We start from the raw sequence: 20142 nt of genomic DNA on the forward strand, positions 1-20142 counted from the left end.
ATTTTCTTTCTTAATTTATGCATATGTTCATATTGTGTATGTATAGGAAAATTGTGCATGATCAAAGTCATTTATGAATATGTTCATATTTAGAATAGAGGAAAAAGGAAAAAAAGAAGAGAAAGTGTTTAATATAATTAGTTAGAAAAATAATAGAACTTTAGTTAAACTAGTTTATTTATAGTAAGTACTACTTTATTTTATTTATAGTAAGTGCTTCATATATAGTTGAACTAGCTAGTTGATTTAATAAACCAATTTATTTTACTATATATAGAAGTAGTTTATTTTTAGTAAGTACTACTTTATTTATTTATAGTAAGTGCTTAGTAGTTGAACTAGTTGATTTAATTAATAAAACTACTTTATTTAACTATATATAGAAGTAGTTCCCGCATCGACGTCGACGATGCCTATCTCGCATCCTCGTCGTCGTCGACTCGGCGGTAGAGGCCTGCTTGATCAGGGCCATGTTCGGGACTGGACTCCACCGGGCTGGTATTGGGAGGTGTTACCTTCTAGGGGACGTAGGTTGGTGAGGAGGCAGCCCGTTGTTGACCCGATCCTTGTTTGGTGGCGGTCGCATGGGCCAGTGACGGTGCCGAGGCTTCCAGACACCGCGGAGGTGGTATGTCACCGTGTCCGCGAGGAGGACGAGCACGTCCGTCGCTACATGGTTGCGTTGGAGGGCAGGTTCGACATTACCTGGCAGGTTCTTCAAGGGTCTCACTGGAGCTATGATCCTGTGATCGTTCCTTATCTTTGGGTGTCCATCGCCCGCGACGATACCCGTCGGGCGCTACGGTTCTAGCTGTATTAATTAGTGATGCTATAGGTATGATAGTATTCGAGGAGTATTCGACGATGCACGGACACAAGAGATGATGTACTTTTGGTTATAATTGAATGCATGCTAATTTGAATACTACTTTATTTTACGATTTGGTTTTGCTTATTGAATGCTCATATTGGAAAAGTACTCCTACTTTGAATGCTAAAATTGAAGAGCACTCTATGCAGAAATGTAGGCGCCCCCTCCATCATCCACGCCGTCGTGGGGTAGCTTCTCCTTCATTCCCGTGTGCTAGACAATTTGGTGTAATAATGCACTCGGGAATGAAAGGAGGAGCTACGTACCATCACCGATAGTCAACCCGTGATTAATAATAATGATCTAATTTAGGTTTTTTAGTACATATATTTAATTGTACAAGTTAAATATTTGAATTATGAACTTAGGCCGAAAATGTTATACTCGAACGACGAAAACCGCCTGGAGGAGTGCGATTGGTGCCACGACGACCGAGGTATGTGCGTCAGGTTCATTGAGCTGGACGAAGATCGGCGCTTCAGCATTAAGCTCGAGGAGACCTTCGATGTTCATACGGTACGCAATGACGACAATAGATTTTTCGTAATTAAGCACGACTTCAACTATTTTAAGGTGTATTTTTTATCTTTTCCAATTCGACTAGCTTATCCCATGCTATGCAAGACGCTATGTCTTGGAGAGGATGGGTTTTGAAGACCATGAAAGTATGGAAACCAAAAAAATTCTCCTAAGGACCCATCATGGTGTGGATTTTAAAGTAAAGTTGTACAATGCTGAGAGTGTAACTCATTTTGGTTGCAAAAATTGGGAAGCACTTTGCAAAATGTATGGTTTTGATGAGGGTATGCTTGTCACCATGAATCTTGGCGATCCTACAATCCAGCAAGACAATATGGGCATTTGGGTCCTTGTGGATACACCTCCAATTCTTCCCCCATGTGAGCTTAACATAGTTATTAAGTAATTCATATTGTTTATTTTAAAATAGTTGACAGCTTATTTCCATTGACAGCTTATTTTTATTCTTCAAAGAATGTGCGGAAGATGATAGACAAAACTCACTACACCGATGGCTCCGAATTAACTTATAAGGAGAAAAATCATCTGATTGCATTTTGTACTGATCTTGAGAATTACAATGTCTACAATCGAACTCCTCAATGTTATGGTCAATACGTGCCACTAGTGCACGTGTTGAACTACGGTAACTACCATGGAGATACCCTGGTAAGAATTTTTACTATTACGACATCCCTGCATCTTTTTAAATACTTCTAAAACTAGTACATCATTGCTACGAAGTTATTACTTTGTTTTTCAACAGATAATCCCGAATGATTGTGTGCCTCATCTGATGTATATGCACGATCGCCTTGATGTTTTGAACATACAACCAAGTCGTCCTACGAATCTCAACTGTCCATACCGGATTTCTAAAAGAAGTGGAGACATGACAATCAAAGAATGGAAAAATGTATGGACAGTCGTAAGGAGCTTCTTGGAAGCAAAAGGAGGCGAAGCGCAAGAATTGGAGACAGGATGATCTCCATTCTTCATAATGGAGAGTCAGGGTCTATATTGTTTTATGCTATTTTACCTTAAGGGTGTTTAGGTCCTACCTGATACTGATGATCATGTGCTAAGAACAATTATGTAGGGTTGGGTTCGATGACTATGAGGATGATGATCGTATGACTTGTTATTAATAACGAGTAGAAGTTGTATGATGATGCATGATTAGTAGGACTTGTTATTATATATGATGATGTATGATGCGAGCACGCATGAGTTATTATATATCAGCGGGTGAAATGAACATAGCAGTAGCGTTGGTAAACCAAGGACGAAGATATAAGAGAGGACACTTCTCTCTATTAGCTAGCTAACAACAACCTAAAATTAACCCCCAAAACCCCTAAACCAGCCACTTTTTTTAAAAGAAAAATGAAAAACCTCAACTGCTGACACGTGGAAACCTTTTGGTCCCGGTTCATGTCACCAACCGGGACCAAAGGCCCCCTTGCCTGGGCTATTCGCAGTGGCCATGTGGAGGCTCATCTGTCCCGATTCGTGTTAGAACCGGGACTAAAGGGTGGAGGCATTAGTAACGACCCTTTAGTCCCGGTTCAAGAACCGGGACAAAAGGCCCTCACCAACCGGGACAAATGCTCTGTTTTCTACTAGTGAATGTTCATACACCATGTCAACGCCACATCCGAAAGCAAAATAAACAAATAGTATGTTGGGAAAACACTATAAGGATACCAAATGAGGGAAAGAAAACGGTCGAAGGCGCCTCAAGGCCCAAGGAGGCTAATGGCTAGATTTTTTAGAAACGCCTAATGACTAGGTATTCGTAGAGAGGTGACAGTGGACTAACTGAAGAATGACAATCATGACATCCAGCAAACTCATGTCCTACAGCTTAAAGAGATGTTGTCACTGCTGCATAAAAACCAAAAACATAAAACCTAGAGTCAACAGCATGACACAATATGGCCTACTCAATAAGCAAATTATTACGACTCATCCACAAGCTAGATCCAAGCCACCATGGTGAAAACACTTGATCGAAATGAATAATTTCCAAAAATGACCCAAAAGGAAGCGAAGAAAGAGCAAAGAGAAGAAGAACCAAAGAGAAAAGGCAAAGACAAAAGGAACAAAAACATTTTTTGTGTGTTTTTAGTAAGCCATGGGAAACAAGAAAAAAGCAAGCCAACAAAGAATTATTTTGGGATTTCTCATACTTCAGCAAACAAAACCAAAGAAACAAGAAAGATAAAATGTTTTTGTTGTTTTCTGAATGACAAGAAGTGCGCTAAAAAGACCGAGAGAAGAATGAATTAAATATTTTTGGAGTTTTCCTTTTAAAGGAACAATAGAAGCAACTAATAAGTAAGGTGTGACAATGAAAATGAGGGGGCAAGAGGTACACACTCCCCCAAAGCTTAGGCTTTTTGCCTGTTGGTAATCACATGGGTTCCGGCTCCCCCAGTTGTAGTTTCCAAGTCCCGATGGTGGTGGTGCTGCTGCAACAACATACCGAGCTTCCTGCTCTAGACATGCTTGATCATCATAATAATCTGGCATATCAGTGTCCCAAATAATCCACTTGTTCGTGGTAGTAACATCAAACAAAAAGGGATAATGAAGGGGCCCTTGCCAAGTACCATTGTAAATAGCGAAGGAATACTCATATGAACCCCCATATCATCAAAATGAAGACATACTCATCTAAATATTTAGGACCACGACTCTGGGTGCCCAGGGTAGGGCCTTGGGCCTCCCCTTGGCCATCTCCATATCCCTGGTGGCCCATTTGGAGCATATATGCCTCTTGTGTTTTTCCTTTATTTTTTTCTACACAAATAGATAACACCACCATAAAAATTCTTCGGAGAACAACATTAATCATGATTATTTTTTATTCACCAGTGCAAGTTTTGAGTGTAAAAGTATTCATAAAAGTAGATACGTCTTAGATGTATCATACACCAAATGCATAATCACTTTCACCCAGCATAACAATATGTACACCGTGATTTTATTAACATAATGGTAAACATTTCATCACTTTCATGTAGCAAAAGTATGTAAGGCATGAAAAATTAAGATAGACAGAAAATAAAGATTATCATGACATCATTTTCACTAAGAACATATATACAACATCATACAAACATTACAGTAAATCTCAATACATAATCACTCCGACATCTATAGGGCACATAATCTGAGAAGCCCTCAAAACCCCCTCACTTTGCACTACTTCTGGTGGCCATCGAACAATGTAGCAAAAGTCCTATGTTTGTGGACATGCAACCCACGATTCATCAGCACAGAGGGAAGGCAAGCCCTATCCAAAGGTGACAAGTGATGAGAATTGAGAGCTTACCGTAAACAGGTGGCGGTAACTCCACCGCGAGGCGACACAGTATCATAAACACTTCACACTTTGAGAGGGAAAGTAGGCTCCATAGTGGACGTTCTGACTGCAGTTCGTAGCGGGGCTGAGCTATGGTGTCAGGCTGGGGTCTCCTGTTTACAACAACCTTTTGCAGAGCCACCAACATGAATAGGATGACTAGAGCATTTTAGAGCTGTTTTTCTCACATGTTTTTACTCCTGTGTTTATCCTTTTGATCCTTGGATCGACATCGGGTGTTCCCTTTTCTACTGCTTCCTGCTAAGAATGAAATGAAATGGTAGCAACATGCTTTTCAAAAAAAACTTGTTATTAGTGTTAGTGTTCAAATATTTTCGCCTTTAAAAAAAGTCTAACAAATCCTGCTCTAATGGATGCGGTCTCTCATGTGTCCTTTTTTTTGCATGGTAATACGTGTCTCATTCATATCCTAAAGAACAAGGTACAAGTCACGTAAAGACCAACATGACAAAACTGAAAAGATAACAAAACATCTCTGAGCTTGACACCAACGCCCGTCACCTGCCTCCGGCACCACCACAGTAGCCACCGAAGAAAAGAATGATGAATCACCTTCTCACCCGAGCTCGACGCGGCTCCATCGCTGATATGCAGCTTTGCGGACCTCCAAGGTGGCTCACCAAAAGTGAAGCCCTTACCGGTGAACGAATCAGACCGGGGCAACACCCGGGACACGCCACCGAACTCCAGATCTAGCACCCCACCACGACTAAAACACCGAAGGAGGAAACCATATCTGTCATCCACGAACCACGAGCCCAACACATGCTCCGTCTCCCAAATGTCGTGGATGCAAACCACAATCTGCATCCGCTCCTGGACTACCTCCCAAGCTCCGCGCTGATGCTGGAGCAAATGTCGTCGCAACGACGGAGCCCGAGGACACAGGTCCACCACAAGGATGTCGCCGCCGCCACGCCATCCTTGCTTGAACAGACTGGTTTCCAAATCCTGTTGGGGAACGTAGAAGAAATTCAAAATTTTCTACGCATCACCAAGATCAATCTATGGAGAGACTAGCAACGTGAGAGAGAGGGAGTGCATCTTCATACCCTTGAAGATCGCTAAGCAGAAGCGTTACAAGAACGCGGTTGATGGAGTCGTACTCGCGGCGATTCAAATCATGGAAGATCCGATCTAGCGCCAAACGGACGGTGCCTCCGCGTTCAACACACGTACAGCCCGGGGACGTCTCCTCCTTCTTGATACAGTAAGGGGAGAGGAGAAGTTGAGGGAGAACTCCAGCAGCACGACGGCATGGTGGTGGTGGAGCTCGTGGTATTCCTGCAGGGCTTCGCCAAGCACTACGGAGTAGGAGGAAGAGTTGGAGGAGGGAGGGGCTGCGCCAAAAGCAAGGGTGTTGCAGCCCTCCCACCCCCTCACTATATATAGGGGGAACGGAGGAGGATGAGGAGGCGCCCGAGGGTTCCCTAGGGGAGGGGCGGCGGCCACAGGGGAAACCCTAGATGGGTTTGGGCGCCCCCACCCCCTAGGAAACTTGCCCCCCCCCCAAGCAGGGAGGGGCGGCTGCCCTAGGGGCGGCGCCCCCACCTCTCCAGGTTATGTGATATGGGGTGGGAGGGGCGCTCAGCCCCTTAGTGGGCTGATGTGCCCCCTCCCCTTGGCCCATAAGGCCCCCCAACGCTTGTCGGGGCCTCCGAAACCCCTTTCGGACACGCTGGTCATCATCTGGTACCTCCGGAACAATTCTGGACTCCAATACCCTTCGTCCAATATACCGGTCTTCACCTCCGGACCATTCCGGAGCTCCTTGTCACGTCTGGGATCTCATCCGGGACTCCGAACAACCTTCGGTAACCACATACTATTTCCCATAACAACTCTAGTGTCACCGAACCTTAAGTGTGTAGACCCTACGGGTTCGGAAACCATGCAGACATGACCGAGACACCTCTCCGGCCAATAACCAATAGCGGGATCTGGATACCCATATTGGCTCCCACATGTTCCACGATGATCTCATCGGATGAACCACGATGTCGGGGATTCAATCAATCCCGTATACAAATTCCCTTTGTCAATCGGTATGTTACTTGCCCGAGATTTGATCGTCGGTATCCCAATACCTCGTTCAATCTCGTTACCGGCAAGTCACTTTACTCGTTCCGTAATGCATGATCCCGTGACTAACTACTTAGTCACATTGAGCTCATTATGATGATGCATTACCGAGTGGGCCCAGAGATACCTCTCCGTCATACGGAGTGACAAATCCCAGTCTTGATTCGTGCCAACCCAACAGACACTTTCAGAGATACTTGTAGTGCACCTTTATAGCCACCCAGTTACGTTGTGACGTTTGGTACACCCAAAGCATTCCTACGGTATCCGGGAGTTGCACAATCTCATGGTCTAAGGAAATGATACTTGACATTAGAAAAGCTCTTAGCAAACGAACTACATGATCTTGTGCTATGCTTAGGATTGGGTCTTGTCCATCACATAATTCTCCTAATGATGTGATCCCGTTATCAATGACATCCAATGTCCATGGTCAGGAAACCATAACCATCTATTGATCAACGAGCTAGTCAACTAGAGGCTCACTAGGGACATGTTGTGGTCTATGTATTCACACATGTATTACGGTTTCCAGTTAATACAATTATAGCATGAACAATAGACAATTATCATGAACAAGGAAATACAATAATAACCATTTTATTATTGCCTCTAGGGCATATTTCCAACAGTCTCCCACTTGCACTAGAGTTAATAATCTAGTTCATATCACTATGTGATTGTAATGAATTGAACACCCATTGGGTTTGATCATATCTCGCTTGTGAGAGAGGTTATTAGTCAATGGGTCTGAATCTTTTAGATCCGTGTGTGCTTTACAAATCTCTATGTCATCTCCTAGATGCAGCTACCACGCTCTATTTGGAGCTATTCCAAATAACTGTTCTACTATACGAATCCGGTTTACTACTCAGAATAATCAGAATTAGTGTAGAGCCTACGTCTAATTCCTTAGTCCACTAGTTACTAAAGATAACTTTGACCGTTGTCCTGTGATCCATTTCTGGATCACTCTTGTACCCCTTGACTGACTCATGGCAAGGCACACTTCAGGTGCGGTACACAACATAGCATACTGTAGAGCCTACGTCTGAAGCATAGGGGACGACCTTCGTTCTTTCTCTCTCTTCTGCCGTGGTCAGGTCTTGAGTCTTACTCAATTACTCACACCTTATAACACAGCCAAGAACTCCATCTTTGCCGATCTATTTTGAACTCCTTCAAAATCTTGTCATGGTATGTATTCATTTGAAAGTACTATTAAGCATTTTTGATCTATACTTATAGATCTTGATGCTCAATGTTCAAGTAGCTTAATCCAGGTTTTCCATTGAAAAACACTTTTCAAATAACCCTATATGCTTTCTAGAAATTCTACATCATTTCTGATCAACAATATGTCAACAACATATACTCATCAGAAATTCTATAGTGCTCCCACTCACTTCTTTGGAAATACAAGTTTCTCATAAACTTTGTATAAACTCGAAATCTTTGATCATATCATCAAAGCGTATATTCCAACTCCGAGATGCTTACTCCTGTCCTTAGAAGGATTATTGGAGCTTTGCATACTTGTTAGCATCTTTTAGGATTGACAAAACCTTCTGGTTGTATCACATACAACCTTTCCTCAAGCAACTCGTCGAGGAAACAATGTTTTGACATCCTATCTGCAAGATTTCATAAATAATGCAGTAACTGCTAATACAATTTCAATAGACTCTTAGCATCGCTACGAGTGAGGAAGTCTCATCGTAGTCAACTCCTTGAACTTTTCGAAAAATATCTTAGCGACAAGTCGAGCTTTCTTAATGGTGACACTTACCATCATTGCATGTCTTCCCTTTTAAAATCCATCTGTACCCAACAGCCTTACGACCATCAAGTAGTTCTTCCAAAGTCTATACTTTGTTTTCATACATGGATCCTCTCTCGGATTTTTTATGGCCTCGAGCCATTTGTCGGAATCCGGGCCCACCATCGCTTCTCCATAGCTCGTAGGTTCATTGTTGTCTAGCAACATAACCTCTAAGACAGGATTACCGTACCACTCTGAAGCAGTACGCGTCCTTGTCGACCTACGAGGTTTGGTAGTGACTTGATCCGAAGTTTCATGATCACTATGATCAGCTTTCACTTCAACTGGTGTAGGCGCCACGGGAACAACTTCATGTGCCCTGCTACACACTGGTTGAAGTGATGGTTCAATAACCTCATCAAGTCTCCACTATCCTCCCACTCAATTCTTTCAAGAGAAACTTTTCCTCGAGTAAGGACCCGTTTCTAAAAACAATCTATTTTGCTTCCGGGTCTGAGATAGGAGGTATACCCAACTATTTTGGGTGTCCTATGAAGATGTATTTATCCACTTTGGGTTCAAGCTTATCAGGATGAAACTTTTTTCACATAAGCGTCGCAGCCCCAAACTTTCAAGAAACAACAGCTTAGGTTTCTCTGAACCATAGTTCATACACTGTCATCTCAACGGAATTACGTGGTGCCCTATTTGAAGTGAATGTGGTTGTCTCTAATGCCTAACCCATAAACAATAGTGGTAATTCGATAAGAGACATCATGGTATGCACCATATCCAATAGGGTGCAGCTATGATGTTCGGACACACCATCACACTATGGTGTTCCAGGCGGTATTAGTTGTGAAACAATTCCCACAAGGTCTTAATTGTGTACCAAACTCGTAACTCAAATATTCATCTCTATGATCATATTATAGACATTTTATCCTCTTATCATGATGATCTTCAACTTCACTCTGAAATTACTTGAACCTTTCAATAATTCAGACTTGTGTTTCATCAAGTAAATATACTCAACATCTACTCAAATCATCTGTGAAGTAAGAACATAACAATATCCACTGCGTGCCTCGGCACTCATTGGACAGCACACATGAAAATGTATTACTTCCAACAAGTTGCTCTCTTGATCCATCTTACTGAAAACGAGGCTTTTCAGTCATCTTGCCCATGTGGTATGATTTGCATGTCTCAAGTGATTTAGAATCAAGTGAGTCCAAATGATCCATCTGCATGGAGTTTCTTCATGCGCACATACCAATAGACATGGTTCGCATGTCTCAAACTTTTCAAAAACGAATGAGTCCAAAGATCCATCATCATGGAGCTTCTTCATGCGTTTTATACCAATATGACTCAAATGGCAGTGCCACAAGCAGGTGGTACTATCATTACTATCTTATATCTTTTGGCATGAACATGTGTATCACTACGATCGAGATTCAATAAACCATTCATTTTAGGTGCAAGACCATTGAAGGTATTATTCAAATAAACAGAGTAACCATTATTCTCCTTAAATGAATAACCGTATTGTGATAGACATAATCCAATCATGTATATGCTCAACGCAAACACCAAATAACAATTATTTAGGTTTAACATCAATCTCGATGGTAGAGGGAGCAGGCGATGCTTGATCACATCAACCTTGGAAACATTTCCAACACACATCGTCATCTCACCTTTAGCTAGTCTCCGTTTATTCCGTAGCTCTTTTATTTTGAGTTACTAACACTTAGCAACCGAACCGGTATCTTAATACCCTAGTGCTACTAGGAGTACTAGTAAAGTACACATTTAATACAATGTATATCCAATATACTTCTGTCAACCTTGCTAGCCTTCTCATCTACCAAGTATCTAGGGTAGTTCTGCTTCAGTGACCGTTCCCTCATTACAGAAACACTTAGTCTCGGGTTTGGATTCAACCCTGGGTTTCTTCACTGGAGCAGCAACTGATTTGTCGTTTCATGAAGTATCCCTTCTTGCCCTTGCCCTTCTTGAAACTAGGGGTTTCACTAACCATCAACAATTGATGCTCCTTCTTGATTTCTACTTTCGTGGTGTCAAACATCATGAATATTTCAAGGACCATCATATTTATCCCTGATATGTTATAGTTCATCACGAAGCTCTAGTATCTTGGTGGCAATGACTTTGGAGAAACATCACTATCTCATCTGGAAGATTAACTCCCACTCGATTCAAGTGATTGTAGTACTCAGACAATCTGAGCACATGCTCAACGATTGAGCTTTTCTCCATTAGTTTGTAGGCTAAGAAACTCGTCAGAGGTCTCATACCTCTTGACATGGGCACTAGCCTGAAATCCCAATTTTAGCCCTTGGAACATCTCATATGTTTCGCGACGTTTCAAAAATCGTCTTTGGCGCCTCAATTCTAAACCGTTTACCATTACTGAACTATCACGTAGTCATCAAAACGTGTATGTCAGATGTTCACAACATCCACAGACAACGTTCGAGGTTCAGCACACCGAGCGGTGCATTAAGGACATAAGCCTTCTACACAGCAATGAGGACAGTCCTCAGTTTACGGACCCAGTCCGCATAATTGCTACTATCAACTTTCAACTAAAATTTTCTCTAGGAACATATCTAAAACAGTAGAACTAAAGCGTGAGCTACGACATAATTTGCAAATACCTTTTGACTATGTTCAGGATAATTAAGTTCATCTAATGAACTCCCACTTAAATAGACATCCCTCTAGTCATTTAAGTGATACATGATCCGAGTCAACTAGGCCGTGTCCGATCATCACGTGAGACGGACTAGTCATCATCGGTGAACATCTTCATGTTGATCGTATCTTCTATACGACTCATGTTCGACCTTTCGGTCTCTTGTGTTCCGAGGCCATGTCTGTACATGCTAGGCTCATCAAGTCAACCTAAGTGTTTTGCATGTGTAAATCTGGCTTACACCTGTTGTATGTGAACGTTAGAATCTATCACACCCGATCATCACCTGGTGCTTCGAAACAACGAACTTTCGCAACGGCACACAGTTAGGGGGAACACTTTCTTGAAATTATTATGAGGGATCATCTTATTTACTACTATCGTTCTAAGTAAATAAGATGCAAAAACATGATAAACATCACATGCAATCAAATAGTGACATGATATGGCCAATATCATTTTGCTCCTTTTGATCTCCATCTTCGGGGCGCCATGATCATTATCGTCACCGGCATGACACCATGATCTCCATCATCGTGTCTCCATGAAGTTGTCTTGCCAACTATTACTTCTACTACTATGGCTAACGGTTTAGCAATAAAGTAAAGTAATTACATGGCATTATTCAATGACACACATGTCATACAATAAATTAAGACAACTCCTATGGCTCCTGCCGGTTGTCATACTCATCGACATGCAAGTCGTGATTCCTATTACAAGAACATGATCAATCTCATACATCACATATATCATTCATCACATCCTTTTGGTCATATCACATCACGCGGCATATGCTGCAAAAACAAGTTAGACGTCCTCTAATTGTTGTTGCAAGTTTTTACGTGGCTGCTATAGGTTTCTAGCAAGAACGTTTCTTACCTACGCCAAAACCACAACGTGTTATGCCGATTTCTATTTACCCTTCATAAGGACCCTTTTCATCGAATCCGATCCGACTAAAGTGGGAGAGACTGGCACCCGCTAGCCACCTTATGCAACAAGTGCATGTCAGTCGGTGGAACCTGTCTCACGTAAGTGTACGTGTAAGGTCGGTCCGGGCCGCTTCATCCCACAATACCGTCGAAACAAGATAGGACTAGTAACGGTAAGCATATTGAACAAAACCAACACCCACAATTATTTGTGTTCTACTCGTGCATAGAATCTACACAATAGACCTAGCTCATGATGCCACTGTTGGGGAACGTAGCAGAAATTCAAAATTTTCTATGCATCACCAAGATCAGTCTATGGAGAGACCAGCAACGAGAGAGAGAGGGAGTGCATCTTCATACCCTTGAAGATCGCTAAGCGGAAGCGTTACAAGAACACGGTTGATGGAGTCGTACTCGCGGCGATTCAAATCGTGGAAGATCTGATCTAGCGCCGAACGGACGGCGCCTCCGCATTCAACACACGTACAGCCCGGGGACGTCTCCTCCTTCTTGATCCAGCAAGGGGAGAGGAGAAATTGAGGGAGAACTTCGGAAGGACGACGGCATGGTGGTGGTGGAGCTCCTGGTATTCCTGCAGGGCTTCGCCAAGCACTACGGAGTAGGAGGAAGAGTTGGAGGAGGGAGGGGCTGCGCCAAAAGCAAGGGTGCTGCAGCCCTACCAACCCCTCACTATATATAGGGGAAGGGAGGAGGAGGAGGCGCCCTAGGGTTCCCTAGGGGAGGGGCGCGGCCACAAGGGAAACCCTAGATGGGTTTGGGCGCCCCCACCCCCTAGGAAACTTGCCCCCCAAGCCGGGAGGGGCGGCTGCCCTAGGGGTGGCGCCCCCACCTCTCCAGGTTATGTGAGATGGGGTGGGAGGGACGCTCAGCCCCTTAGTGGGCTGATGTGCCCCCTCCCCTTGTCCCATAAGGCCCCCCAGCGCTTGTCGGGGCCTCCGAAACCCCTTTCGGACACGCTGGTCATCATCTGGTACCCCCGGAACAATTCCGGACTCCAATACCCTTCGTCCAATATACCGATCTTCACCTCCGGACCATTCCGGAGCTCCTCGTCACGTCTAGGATCTCATCCGGGACTCCGAACAACCTTCGGTAACCACATACTATTTCCCATAACAACTCTAGCGTCACCGAACCTTAAGTGGGTAGACCCTACGGGTTCGGGAACCATGCAGACATGACCGAGACACCTCTCCGGCCAATAACCAATAGCGGGATCTGGATACCCATATTGGCTCCCACATGTTCCACGATGATCTCATCGGATGAACCACGATGTCGGGGATTCAATCAATCCCGTATACAATTCCCTTTGTCAATCGGTATGTTACTTGCCCGAGATTCGATCGTCGGTATCCCAATACCTCGTTCAGTCTCGTTACCGGCAAGTCACTTTACTCGTTCCGTAATGCATGATCCTGTGACTAACTACTTAGTCACATTGAGCTCATTATGATGATGCATTACTGAGTGGGCCTAGAGATACCTCTCCGTCATACGGAGTGACAAATCCCAGTCTTGATTCGTGCCAACCCAACAGACACTTTCAGAGATACTTGTAGTGCACCTTTATAGCCACCCAGTTACGTTGTGACGTTTGGTACACCCAAAGCATTCCTACGGTATCCGGGAGTTGCACAATCTCATGGTCTAAGGAAATGATACTTGACATTAGAAAAGCTCTTAGCAAACGAACTACACGATCTTGTGCTATGCTTAGGATTGGGTCTTGTCCATCACATCATTCTCCTAATGATGTGATCTCATTATCAATGACATCCAATGTCCATGGTCAGGAAACCATAACCATCTATTGATCAACGAGATAGTCAACTAGAGGCTCACTAGGGACATGTTGTGGTCTATGTACTCACACATGTATTACGGTTTCCAGTTAATACAATTATAGCATGAACAATAGACAATTTTCATGAACAAGGAAATACAATAATAACCATTTTATTATTGCCTCTAGGGCATATTTCCAACAAATCCATCCCCAACCATAGGACCGATAACCTTGTTAGGAAATGATCCGAAGAATCTTTATTCAATGTTGTCATCGTCGTTGCCGAAGCAAAGACGATGAACAGCCTAAAAACCTAGACTACGAGAGAGTAAAAACGATCCACACGCGTGGATCCGGCGACCCCCCTCACCACCGACGACCGAGGTCGCCGGCGGAGGGGAGCCGCCGGAGAGCGGCGTTGGAAGACCGGCCTCCCCTGACGGCGGCTAGGGTTCTAGCCGCCAGGGACGAGATCGATACTTACATACGCGAATAGCGCTGTTTTGACATTTCGTCTCTCTCATGTGTCCTGTTGGTGAATCGTTGTATACCAAGTCGGCAAAATACATAAAAGGTTCACAGCAATTGCTATATGCGACGTGGCGGAACAGAATTTGTTACCAGTTTGATCAACATTTTGATCCCTCTGGACAACTTAACACTAGTCAGATAGCTACGGAGAAATCCGAGGCCAGCAGTGCTGGCCACGACGGCGGCGACGCGCGAGGGCGCCGTACCCTTCTTGTAGGCATCGTCCAGGTCGCCTCCTTCCCCTCTTCCTTTCACCCAGCTCGTATGCGGGCCGAAAGCCCAAATCCTTGCCGGATCGAGTGACAGCGGCGCTCCGGGCGTCGTCACCCTCTTGGGGGTGTCGTTCGTGATGAGCTTGGCGTGGATGTAATGCTTTGGTTGCTTGGCGGCGGTTGGTGGCGTGGTCGGAGTTCGTCTGGTGGCGGTGCGTTGGCACTCTGCCGCCTATGTGCTCAGCCTCGGAGTCCTTCTTCCACGGTGCTTGGTCTTCAGCAGCCTTGCCGGACCCGGCGGAGCGGTGCTTCATCCTACTCGTTGATGGCGGCGTATCTCGGCGGCGTGGCGCAGTGGAGATTCAGTGTCCGATGTGTGGCGATGGACTCGCGCAGGAGGACGAAGCTGTTTGGTGTCGTGGTGACATCGATGGCTGAGTGGACAAACAAGGTAGAAGCCTCAATATTTGCTCTGAGGACGGGCCTGTGGAAGATGGCGGCGACGACACACGAGTGCGTCGAACCGGTTTGTACTCCAGACCCGGTATGTGGCTCGGCTGGGGCTTCCGGCTTTTGATGTTAGGATTAGGTGACTGGTCTGGGTAGTGGTCCAGCTAGCACCCCTTCATCATTTTGATGTTAGGCTTAGATGAATGGTCTGGGTAGTGGCCCAGCTAGCAAGCCTTCATCATTTGGATAGGAGTAGTGGCATATGTTGCCAAGATGATGAATTCAGGCATATTATTGTAATACTTTGTAAGGTCCTCGAAAATAATCAATAAAGTGGCCGTATGCATCTCCCAGATGCAGAGGCCGGGGGTCATCCTCCTTTTCTAAAAAAAAGATGAATTTTCGTGTGTGTGCGTGGGGGAGGGGGGTACCGAGTACTATTATCGGTGTTTGACCGGGAAATACCCTTTGGTTCTACATAAGAAAAAAAATACCAAAAAGTCAAAAAAGTTTAGAAGTTTTTTTGGAATAAACTTGACTTTCTTCTGCACTAGTATATAAATTTTTGCGAACAAAAACCCAGCCTTAACTTCAGAGCAAAAAAAAGCTTTTTTTTTTGTGGCTATTATAGGTTATTATTCACACTATTTTGACCAAACTTTTTTGTCTTTTTTCCGAAAGAAGTCAACGGGGTTTTTTCCTTTTGTGAAAATTTTCATACAAGTACAGTGGAATGTCAACTTTATTTCAAAAATATTTTCACAGTCTTTTTACTTTTTATTTAATTACTATTTTTTCATATAGGGTGTATATACACGCATAGGCCAAAAGTTCTCCTCCGTGTTTGACGGACAAACCTACCTCACTGAATCTATCAATACAAATACACATACATGTCGAGTATTTTCTTTAAATTCTTACGAGTCACGATCCTGCATCCAAAATGATAGAAATCGTGTGGGTATAATATACATTTATCTTTTGTATTGTTCATTTGAGCAAATCAAGATCGGGACGTTTACTTCACCAGCGGCTCACTACACCAAAATATTTACTAGTAACATACACTCACTTATGTACTCACATATTCCCCACTTGAGCTAACTGAATAATGTTACGTACCACGTTGTGTGACGCCGATGGAACAAAAAATCAACTTAAGCAGTTAATTAATTACTAGTGGTTCCAAAAGGTCAAGTAGCAAGTAGCTAGCAGCCCTCACTCCGTCGGACTAGGTCCTTGGCTCCTTGCGCAGTGACGAGACCGACTATGACTGTCGTCATACCAACCGCAATCGAGGTAAGCCTGGTTTCAGAATACAAGCATCGACTAATTTTCTTTTAGGCACAGGTTAGTTCGCTTCGCTCCAAATTAATTGAAGTTTTAGATTTTTCTTAAGCTTTTTTTTTTTGAAATTTGACTAAATTTGTAGAATAAAATGTCAACATCCCTACAAAAAAAATTATATTCTATATAGAATATATTTTCACCATGTATACGTTCTATGTAGTTACAACTCCTTTTGTTTTTTTACTCCGTTTATTAGGTTTTTTCTATGTCAAACTGTCCAAACTTTGGCCAATTTTATAAAAAAGTATTAACATTCAAAATACAACATTAATGTCATTATATTCATCATGAAATATACTTCTATATTACATTTATTAGGTATTTAGATGTTGATATATTTTATAGGACCCCGATAAGTCCCGAACGTTCGGGATTTGCCCATGGCAAATCGAACATGTTTTTTATGGTAACAGGAGGATGGCTGTTTAGTCGATAAGCATGGCAATTTTGTCCTTATTTTACTTTTTATTTACAGAAATTGTCATACCTGCCAACTAAACTTGCCATACTCACGTCAACCAAAGTTGCGATAAAAAACGTTTCGATTTGCCATGGGCAAAATCCGAAGGTTCTGGATTTATTATTTCGGATTTTTAATAAATTTGATTAAACTTTGCAAATTTGACATCAGATAAATCTAACACGCAAACTAAAAAAAATTCTTTATTGAAAATATTTGCACCATGTATATGTCCTATGTAGTTACCACTCCCTTTTTGTTTACTCTGCGTATTACTAGGTTTTTTCGAAGTTAAACTCCCCAAAATTTTACCAAGTTTTTTTAAAATATTAACATTCAAAATACAACATTAATATCATTAGATTCATCATGAAATATACTTTCATATTATATTTATTAGGTATTGTAGATGTTGAAATATTTTCTAATATAAATTTGATTAAACTTTGTAAAGTTTGACATTAGATAAATGGTGTTAGTTTCCCTTTGCATAACTTGGCACCAGATCGAGCACCATTTGCAAATGGCTCTGCTCCCGTGCTCCCTGAAATGCGCTACTACTCAGCGTCGCCTCCTGCGTGTCTTCATCGTCTCTCTCCTTCTCCACCATGCCGACTCCCTCAGCTTCCGGTACGACTCCATCAACACAACCAACAAGGTCGATTTCGGCGCGCTCGGGGACGACTGCAACATCAGCGATCACAGGGCCGACCTCACCAGCATAAGCGCCAATAACTACACCAACAACCTCGGCCGCCTGGTGTACCCCAAGCTGGTGCAACTCTGGGACGCTGCCACCGGCGAGACGGCCAGCTTCACCACCACCTTCTCCTTCGGCATGGACGCCGTGCCGGGGCAGCCGGTTGGCCATGGCATGGCCTTCTTCCTCACCTCTCAAGTCGACGTCCCGTCTGGCCTACCCGCGGGGTCCTATGGCGGCTACCTCGGCCTCTTCAGTCCTGGCGCCACCGGCGGTGACCATGTTGTCGCCGTGGAGTTCGACACGTTCAGGGACGAGTGGGACCCCAGCGACCATCACATCGGAGTCGATCTTAACAACATCAGCTCGTTCGGCAGCTACACCACCTTGCCGAACGACAGCTTCGTCGGCCGGGTCATGTCCGCGCGGATCGACTACAACAGCGGCACGGGCCAGCTCGATGTCATGCTGCACAACGGCAGCAGCGACGGCGCGACCCATGATCTCAGCGTCAATGTTGACCTGCGAAGCTTCCTGCCGGAGCAGGTAAGCGTCGGCTTTTCAGCGGCGACGAACTCAGAGCGGGTCGCGCTGCACTACGTGCTGTCCTGGTCTTTCAACTCTTCGCTGCCACTGGCTGCAAAATCAACTCAAAAATCACAACCGCGGCGCACTGCTGTGCCGCTCGTGGCCGGTGTCACCGTGGCAACGGTGCTGGCTCTCCTTCTAAGCACGGCGGTAGGGGTGCTGCTGTGGCGGTCGAGACGCCAGGAGCGCTCTGCCGACGACGACGACGACGGCGACGACGAGGACCCGTGGCCGATCGACGAGGACCTCGAGTCCGGGTCGGGACCACGGCCGTTCCAGCTGAGCAAGCTGACGGCGGCGACAAGAAACTTCTCTGAGGAGACAAAGCTCGGGCAGGGCGCGTCCGGGTCGGTGTACCGCGGTCGCGTCGATGAGCTCGACGTGGCTATCAAGGTGTTCTCCAGGGGTGGCTCGGCGCAGGGGAAGCGAGAGTACACGGCGGAGGTCACCGTCATCAGCCGGCTGCGGCACCGCAACCTGGTGCATCTCATAGGCTGGTGCGATGGCCGCAAGAAGCTCCTCCTCGTCTACGAGCTCGTGCCCAACGGAAGCCTCGACCGGCACCTCTATAGCGCAACGGCGGTGCTGCCATGGCCGGCGAGGTACAAGATCATTCTCGGGCTCGGCGCCGCCGTGCTGTACCTGCACGAGGAGTGGGGCCAGTGCGTCGTCCACGGCGACATAAAGCCGAGCAACATTATGCTCGACCAGTCCTTTGGCGCCAAGCTAGGCGACTTCGGCCTCGCACGGCTCATCGACCACGGCGTCGGCCTGCAGACCATGACCGCCGTGGCCGGCACGCCTGGGTACCTCGACCCGGAGTGCATCGCCACGGGGAAGGCGAGCACCGAGTCCGACGTGTACAGCTTCGGCGTCGTGCTCCTGGAGGTCGCCACCGGCAGGCGGCCCATGGCGCCGCCCCCGCCGGGCGACACGAGGATCTTCCGGCTGGTGGAGTGGGCATGGGGAATGTATGGTCGAGACGCGGTGCTGGACGCGGCCGACGAGGCGCTGTGCGGACAGTTTGACGCTCGGGAGGTGGAGCTCGTGCTGGTGATCGGGTTGTGGTGCGCACACCCCGACGCCAGGGCGCGGCCGAGCATCAGGGAAGCAGTCGAGGTGCTGCGCTCGGGGATGGCCGCCAGGGTGCCGGCGCTTCCCCCTCGGATGCCCGTGGCCATGTACGTGCAGCCTTACGATCCGGCTGACAAGCATGTCGCGGACGACGCGTCGAAGGCAAACCACGGGATGAGCTCTCACGATTACGGCCGCCAGCCTCCGGCCGCCGACGACTACCAGACGCTGTCTACCACCTCGAGCATTCCTCCGGTTGGGTCAAAACAGTCGGTTCGTTTGCTGAGCGGAAGGTAGTTCGCTCTTCGTTCCCCGTCAACTCTTGAACAAAGAAAGCACAGTACTATTCCATTACTTGTTAAATACTCCAAATTTAAAATATTGAATGGTTCTTCTGCTTTTGCCCTTACTAATAAGCTTTGCACGTATCCGCCCAAAAAAAATCCTTGCTCATAGAACCCTTTTAAGCCATCTATGCTCATAAAACCCTTCTAAGCCATCTATATTCTATTGTCTGGAGAACAACATGCCATGTATATTGGCTATTGCAGAAGTTAAAAGAGTTGGCTCGAGACATATATATATATATATATATATGTCTTTTTTTTTGAAAGATCCAGCTGATTGCTGGCTTGTATTGATTAATAGCAGGGAGCAGGTGACAAAAACATCAAGTGCG

The 20142-nt window shown here is 45.2% G+C and overlaps 1 pseudogene; it reads left to right on the forward strand.

Annotated features, from left to right (window-relative positions):
- Positions 1–17650: 17650 nt before the first annotated feature.
- LOC119294969 lies at positions 17651–19809 on the forward strand (annotated as a pseudogene).
- The last annotated feature ends 333 nt before the right edge of the window (positions 19810–20142 follow it).

This window comes from Triticum dicoccoides, chromosome 4B (assembly GCF_002162155.2).
Source record: "Triticum dicoccoides isolate Atlit2015 ecotype Zavitan chromosome 4B, WEW_v2.0, whole genome shotgun sequence".
NCBI lineage: Eukaryota > Viridiplantae > Streptophyta > Magnoliopsida > Poales > Poaceae > Triticum > Triticum dicoccoides.